Genomic DNA, 9099 nt, shown 5'->3' with positions numbered 1-9099 from the left:
GAGAGAGAGAGAGAGAGAGAGAGAGAGTTTTGAGGAGTGAGATAGAGATACAAAGAAGGAGAGATGGAGGGAGATATAGATATATATGGCAGGGAGAGAGAGAGAGGTAAGAAGAAACATATACACAGACAAATAAAAATACTATATAGTATTATATAATACTGAACATTATTAACCATAGAGGAAGAGGAAGTAGATATTTTACAAAAGGTAAAAGAAGTTCGATTTAGAAAACCATGAATATTTTGGTATTTCATTGAAATAGATGCATTAATTTCAATGTAGATTTTGATTTCTAATCCTATATGATTGATTGCATTAGATGCATTGATTTTAGTGTAGTTTTTGATTTATTATCCTATTTGATTGCTAGCACTAGATACATTTATTTCACTATAGATGGTTTCTAATTGTATTTTATTTCTTACACTATATGCATTTTTTTTTTCTCGTTAAAACTATTCTATTATTTACAGGATCAAGAAAAATAGTTACATTCACAGAGTCATTTTACCAGAGGCCAACTGTGGCACTTTGGAATAGGAGTGACCAAAAAAGAGCAGCCCTCGCAGGGGCACCACGTCTGAGCGAAACAACCCTCGCAGGGGCACTATACCACAAAAGAGCAGCCAGACCAAAACTAGACATCCCTCGCAGGGGCGCTGGACCAAAAGTGTTCATCCCTCGCAGGGGCATCAAAAGACCTTCAGCATTATCCCTTTCAGGCAGTACATACATAGCATGAACAGACTCTAAGCCAACATGACATAAACAGTAAAACCAAAACAAGACCTGAGCAGCGATGGAGGTCATGATTCCGAACAGATGGGCGGCTATTCATCCGGCTCCTCCTCGACCACCCTGCACCAGCCATACTTCTCAATTTCCTCTGCAGTGGGAAAGGAGTCCATGTTGACATTGTCCCCTTTGGATGTCGACACCTCCTGAGCCTGAGGAAGGTTAGAAACATGCTCTGGAGCATCCGCAGGCTTCTCCATGACGTCCTCTGAGCTTCCACCTGGGTGCTTCCCCTTACTGTGATGAACATCGCCTCCATCCGGAGAGTCCTCAAGGAAGAGAACCGATACATGGGCATTGATATGGGGTTTGTTCAGAGAACTGCTAAAGGTGAAAATGGCAGAACCGAAGGCAGGCGTAGGTGCCGGATCAGAGTCTGGGGCGCTTGAGTCCAGAAATTGACTTGTTTGGAGGGGGTTGGCCTCAGCGATTCGATGACAATGGCAAAGGCAACAGTGGGATTGGGACGCATCAACTGGAGGACGCGAAGACCCACCCCGGGCAGAACCTCGACGGCTGAGCAATCGCTGTCGAGGCCTCACCATATTTGCAGGAACACCAGGGGTATGGAGCAATGCGGAATAGGATAACCTTTCAGACTTGAGACGGCACCCAACAGTCAGGAAAATGGCTTTGACAGCAAGAGCTGTTGCTTGAAGAACCATAAACCAGGCAAGAGCCTGAACACCGAGAACCATAAACTGAGCGTGAACCGGCGCATGGAGAGCCGACCCACCACCTTTTTTAACCTCCCCATCACCACCTCGAATCCTGTTCGCCATAACTGCTTGCTGCAATCGCACCAGTGAACTGGACATAGCATTGAAATGCTTCTGTTGTTCTCCCATGCTTTTATTCCTTGGCGGTGAGCGTCGTATCAACTTGCCTGCTTTAATATTGAGGCAGCACATGGCTAGCATGTGGCTCTTCATTAACACACGTCTTGTCACCCGCATCCGGGGCTTACACTATATGCATTGATTTCAATGTAGATTTTAATTTATAATCCTATTTGATTTCTTGCACTAGATGCATTGATTTTAGTGTAGATGTTGATTTCTAATTCTATTTGGTAGCTTCCACTATATGCATTGATTTCAATGTAGATGTTGATTTCTTTTGATGTAACTAGATGTATGATGTACATTAATTTCAAAGTAACTAGATTAATAATGTACATTGACTTCAGTATAAGCACACACAAATGGTTAATGACATACATTCATTTCCGTGTTATAGTAATTCAACCATAAATAAAACACTTGAATTATCATGTTAAATAAAATTTTCAATTACCTAAAATGTTTTCTTCTTGAAATTGTAAACTATTTGTAATTGACTCCATTCTTATTATTCCCAATTTCCATCATTCAACATTGTTAGTAACTTTGCATTCAAACGAGGTAAGCGAAAAAAACTACCATTGAAACTTGGGGTTTAACACTCCACATGTCAAAAAGATACTATTAATATTGGAGAGCAAGAGAGATAAGGTATGACATTTACTATAATAAATCCGGTTAAATATTTGAATTGTCTACTATTTCAACCACCATTTTCATAAGATTGATCTGAACATATGGAAAAACCAATATGTGTGACAACAAGAACAATAGAAGAAAATTGAACACTGTTACATTGTCACTTTGCATTCAAAACAAAAATTAATCATCTTTTCATCATTCAAGTTATTAACAATCTCTATCATCTCAACAAATTGAGGTAACTGAGAAAATTTAAAATTGAAATGACCAAATTAATCTAAGAAATATTTAACATATTTAAAAAATTCAAAATAATTATATATTCAAAAAATTATCCATGGCCTCACACAACTGAAACCAACCTAGATCCATCTTAACCCTGAATTTATCAATCGCCAAGAGGGATCCATTCTCTTAAGGTGCGCTTGATAGATCCAGGGTTAAGATGGATCTACATTGGTTATTAGATTTATCATAGGGATTTAAAATCCATCAAATATTCTATAATATTCTTGGTATTATTCACAAATCAAAGGTCAAAATTTATCTATGAAGTAATTATGCCTTTATCCCCTTTTTAATTAAATTGATTAATTAAAAAAATGTTATATGAACAAGTGTTATGTGAAATGAGTTATGGTTTTTTGAGCATGTGGTATTGAGAAACCATGGTAATGACCCATGGTATTCTAACAAGACTATTTACAAATTTAAAATTTCCATGGTAAAGTTGGGGCGAATCTCCATGGTTATGAATCTTGTTACAAGTTTCTAAAAATGTATATATGTTTTATTTCTGTATTAATTATGTTAATAATAATAAAAATAAAGTTATATATACATATATACATATATATATATATATATATATATATATATATATATATATATATATATATATATATATATATAATTTAATAATAATATTAATAATAGTAGTAGTAATAATAATAACAACAACAAAGCTATAATTTAGTTGATTTTTTTTTAACATTGTGAAATGTATTATGAAATAACTGTTTCGATGTAGAGACGTGGTAAAAATATTTGACTCTCTCTGAAACATAAATAAAACATTTATAAGGGATAAAATAGTTAAAAGTTAAAAAAAAATCTTATATTTTTAATTTCAAGTATGAAGAAAATGTATACTTTTTAATGCTTTTAAAAATATTTCAATATAATCCCTGGGGGAAACTCAATTGGCTAACTCAAATTTTGTGAAATAATGGACACAAGGAAACCTAGGTTCAAATCCCCCCTGAAGTGACCATGTTTACATCAAGTAGGACAAGTCGTCAACCCCAAAGGTTTACTAGTAGTTACATGAGTTCCTCTAGAATACAAAATAATAATAATAATAAATCAATATAAGACTTAAATATACTATTTGAAACCACGAAACCCAGGTTGAAATCCCCTCTGCAATAATAATAATAATAATAATTCAATATGAGACTTAAATATACTATTTGAAACAAGGAGACCCAGGTTCAAATCCCCCCCTAAAGTGACTAGTTTACATCAAGGAGGACAAGTCATAAATGTTGAGTTCCTCTCGTATACAACAACAGCTACTACTAATAATAATCATAATTCAATATAAGACTTAAATAAACTATATGAATATCTGAAATCATTCAATACTTAATATAAATTTAATATGTGCTAGAGTAATAAAAAATGTGGGGTTTATATAAATTATTTCAATATGTAGCATTAAGTAATATTCACATATATTTAAATAAACATGTTAATGTGTAGGTATATGTCTTAACCACATATTTAGCAAGATTTAAGAGGGATCAAATAACTTGATAGATCCATGGCTAAGATGAACTTATGCTATTCCATGTTATTGTGTAAAATGATGTTCTATAATTTAGTATGAAAGATATATTATTGTGAGCCATAATAATGTTACATAAAAAATAATAATCTTGTAGGAATTTACAAGGTAAGTTCCTTAGATAGAACACCAAGGGACACCGCTCACAAACAGTTCACATATTAGTACACTAGTATTCTTGAAGTGGTTAAAACCCTCAAAGAGGGAAATCATCCATGGCCTGAGCCCACACTGCCACTTCAGGAAATTTATTAATGTAAAATAAAGAAAATTTACATAAGCTTCTCTCATGAACAATCACTTTATAAAAGACCCTCCATGCTCTTTAAATAAACATCATGGACCAATCGAGTGTTAAGCCACAGATCAAGTGTCGGTAATACCTAGGAGAGAATGAATCGTCAAATCACTTCATGTCTAGAACATATGATTACCATCATATTGTAATTTACAAAAGTACAAATTAAAGAAACACACTTTTCCTAACTCTACACTAGACCAAGTTATACTTAACTATTTCTTATGTGTTGGAATATCCTAACATCCTCCCTTAAGAAGAACTTGGAATATGATTGAAGGATGTACAAATATGACACAATAGGAAGTTATACTTAACTATTTCCTATGTGTTGGAATATCCTAACATCCTCCCTTAAGAAGAACTTGGAATAGGATTGAAGGATGTACAAATATGACATAATAGGAGAAGGAATGAGATATTAGATCATATCCCCCCTTAGTGACAAATTCCTGAAGTCTAACCATAAATCAAAGTTTAATAAACTTCGCCTCTGTGAGAGACTTTGTAAAGATGTCTGCAACTTGAGCATCGGTTGAACAATATTGCACTTCAAGAACATGATCATGAATGAGAATTTTTATGAAGTGCATTTGTAGTTCAATGTGTTTGATGCGTTGATGTTGGATTGGATCTTTGCATAGTTGAATGGCACTTTGATTGTCACACCAAAGTGTAGTCAGATGTTGTTGCTGAAAGCCAAACTCTGATAGGATCTGACAAAGGAAGAGGGCTTCTTTACTAGCCTCTACAGCGCATGATACTCTGCTTTTGCTGAAGAAAGAAAAATGCCACTCTGTTTGTTGCAAGCCCATGTAATAGGTCCATAACCAAGAGTGAAGACATAACATGTAGTAGACTTCCGATCATCAGGGTCACTAGCCCAATCAAAATCAGTGAATCCAACCAATAGAGGAGATGCTTCTGCACTGTAATGAATCCAAAACTGAACTATACCTCAAACATAACGAAGTATTCTTTTAGATGCTTTCTAATGACTTTCATGTGGGTTTTTCATAAACCAAGAATCAAGGCGAACAACAAAGGAAAGGTTAGGATGGTATGGGTCAGATACAAAAGTTTTCCTACAAGCTGACGTATAAGGTGGCATCAACTTCAAGGGAAGTACAACTGATTGAAAGTTTGGCTCCAGACTAAAAGGGACAAGGGGTTGGCTTACAATATTCCATGTGAAAGTGGCATAGAAGATCACATGCGTACCTGGACTGGGAAAGGGAAATACCTTCTTTGGATTACAAGATTTGAAGACTAAGAAAATAATGCAAGTTTCCTAAGTCTGCCATTTCAAACTTATTTTTAAGGCTAGACTTCACATGGTTTATAAGGTTGGGATCACTACCAGTAAGGATAAGATCATGAACATAAACAACAAGAATGATAAGAGACTTACCCACTTTCTTGGTGTAGATAATATTGTTAGAATGACACCTAGAAAAGCCAATATCTAAAAGAAAGCTATCCATTTTGGCATACCAAGCCCGAGGGGCTTGCTTGAGACCATAAAGGGATTTCTTAAGCCAACATACAATGTTGGAGTATGTTTGTATAAATCTAGGAGGTTGTTCCATATAGATTTCTTCATGCAAGTCTCCATGCAAGAAGGCAAATTTAACATCCATCTTATAGACTTCCCATTTCAAAGAGGCGGCAAGAGAAAGAACAAGGTGGATAGAGTTCATTTTGGCAACAGGGGAGAAGGTTTCAGTATAGTCAATGCCTTCAACTTGTGAAAAACCCTTAGCAACAAGATGAGCTTTATGTTTATCAACTTTTCCATCTAGTCCAAACTTGGTTCTGTAAACCCATTTGCATCTCAAAAAATTCCATCCCTTTGGAAGAGGAATAAGGTCCCATGTACCATTTTCCAATAGTGAATGATATTCTTCATTCATAGCTACGTCCCAATCTGGATGGCCTGAAGCTTCTACAAAGGTGTCAGGATCATAATTCGCTGAAGCTTGAGCTAGTAAAGAAGAGGCTTTATCAAACTGAGAACGTGTATGACATTGATTTGTAGGATAACCTGCAAGAGCACCTACCGCATCCTGAGTAGCGCAGACCCATTTTGAAAGCTGAGGAGCTGAAGGAGAATCCCAAGAAGGCGGGGGAGAATTTTCATCCTCACTGTCATCATCTGAAGAAGAAATGTTTTCGGAAGTAGAAGGGATAGAGAAAGGTGGCACATCCACCGAACTAGGCTCGTAGGCCAATATATTTTCAGCAAACTTTACATCTCTTCTAATGATAACATTTTTTTATTTATATGGAAGAAGTCTATATCCTTTGACATCTTCAAAATATCCAACAAAAATACATTTTTCACTCTTAGGTTCTAAGGCTTTATGTTTCTCATCTGGAATATAGGCTCATGCTTCACTTCCAAAAACACGAAAGTGACTTACATTCAGTTTAATTGAGCTGCATGCTTCTTTTGGAGTGATATTATTTAAAACCCTAGTAAAAAATTAAGACTAAGTCCTTTAGATTGAAGGATACAATTAGCCATTTCCTTTAAGGTGCAATTCTTCCTTTCAAATCATTAGTAGAAAATGGATAATTAATTACTAAAAAAGTGACTAAAATTTGCATATAAATGACCATTTTTCAGTTGGTGACCAATAGTAGCTAATTTACAATATTTTATAGCGCGATCAACTTTTAGTCATTTTTAGCTTAGTAATTAATTGGTTGTCTCAATTTTATCATCTAGTAGTATATTTAGTCATACATTTGGTCATTAATTGCCACAATTAATGACCAAATATATAACAAAATATATTACTATATGATCGCTCGAGAAAACCAATTAATTACCAAATAAATATGACCAAAATGTTGGTCATGTTATAAAATATTGTATATTGGCTACTAATAGTCATATATGTGCAAATTTTTATCATTGTCTGAAACCAATTAATGACCAAAGAAATATGACTAAATTTTGGGCATGTTATAAGATACTGTAAATTAGCTACTAATAGTCATATATATGCAAAATTTAGTCATCATTTGCAATCATAAATTGATCATTTTCAGTATTCATTTATATTTTTTTTGGTAGTTTCATATTCATTATATATATGACTAATTTAGTAGTTTATATTCATTTCATTTATTTTCATTAATAATCATTATAAATGACTAATTTAGTCATATATTCATTTTATTTGTGTTCATTATTAATCAATATAAAATACTAATTTAATATTTTTAGATTGATTTTATGTGTTCATTATTAATGTACATAAATTAATTTGTATGATTTTGTGACTAAAGTTAAAAAATGTCATACAATGTTTATGCTAATTTAATATGAAATCACAAAGTTGCATATGTTAATTACAATACTAAATAATATCAAGTGCAACTATAAATAATTTCAACCACATAAATTATATTATGTGAAATTTTAAAGTATTACAATATGATTTTCCAATTTAGTATTGGTTGGACTACAGTTTACACATGAAATGATGTTTCATCACTTCAAAACATTATCATTGTGTTGCTAAGGCATTGTAGGTGAATTCACCAACTTTGAAGACTTGAACATCAGTTTCTATATGTGTGTCTTAAGTGGGATATTGAATCTAAGGGTATCACTATATCAGTTCTCTTCTCTCTCTCTTTTTTGCATTTGTCGCTCCATTGTTATTTCTGTCAGCCTCTTTCTTCAATTTTGGCTTCTTACCTTTAATACTTAGTTCCTTTTCTGAAAACAATAGAAGATACAATACAGAGTGTAAGACATGAAATACAATGAACACTAGAATATAAACTAAAGTAGACTATAACGAGTTTATATGACATATACCTCAACATCATCAATGTCAAAGCCATTTTCCCCTTACAAGTAAGAAACTCGAACAAGTTTTCTTCAGTTGGGTGATAGTGGCCACTATAATGTGGCTAGATGGCCTGTATAAACAAAGAAAACAAAATGTCACCTTATAAAATAACACCTTAGTAACTTAGTATTCAAGCTTCAAAGAAAGCTTAGGCACAATCATGCCAACTAGGTTACATGCTAAAAAGCTCAAGTTATAGATAAGATGTGAAAACAAATAATCTGAGGTGTGATGTTTAATCCTTGTCATTTTATTCGCAATGACATTTCATTTTCTAATGCATGAACTTGGTCAAGTATATAAACAACATGTGGTAGCTCAAATAACATGAAAGTAAACTTTTCTGATAGCCATGAAAATATTTTAACACAAAATAGCTATAAGGATTCCAATCAATATCGTGTAATACTAATTTCATCTTCAAGCTTTGGTTGTTGTTTAAATTGACATGATACCAAGTATTTTCAATTTCCTAGTTAAAATACAAAACAAAATCAAAAGAAATGTTCACAATATAATCAAACAATAAATAGACAATATCATGGAATAGACATTTCAATTATAAAAAAAATTATTTACCTGTCCACTAATGTCTTGTCTGGCATTCCTAAAACATTTTCTTTCCCAAAATAACCATGAGGTGAAAGAATCACAACATTAAAAACCATAGGAATCCCTACTAGAAACATTTCCAAAGTTGATGGCTTAGGTTCCTGAAGGATCTCTAACACCAAATGAATCATATCCAAGACATGCTTTGCATTGTCTCCCCATCCTTTTTCCAATCACACTTCTTGTAAC

Source organism: Pinus tabuliformis, chromosome 6 (assembly GCF_031772625.1).
Source record: "Pinus tabuliformis cultivar Carrire ecotype Pingquan chromosome 6, CPIR1, whole genome shotgun sequence".
Classification (NCBI taxonomy): Eukaryota; Viridiplantae; Streptophyta; class Pinopsida; order Pinales; family Pinaceae; genus Pinus; species Pinus tabuliformis.
The sequence above is the reverse complement of the archived record's forward strand: the minus strand, read 5'-3'. Positions refer to the sequence as shown.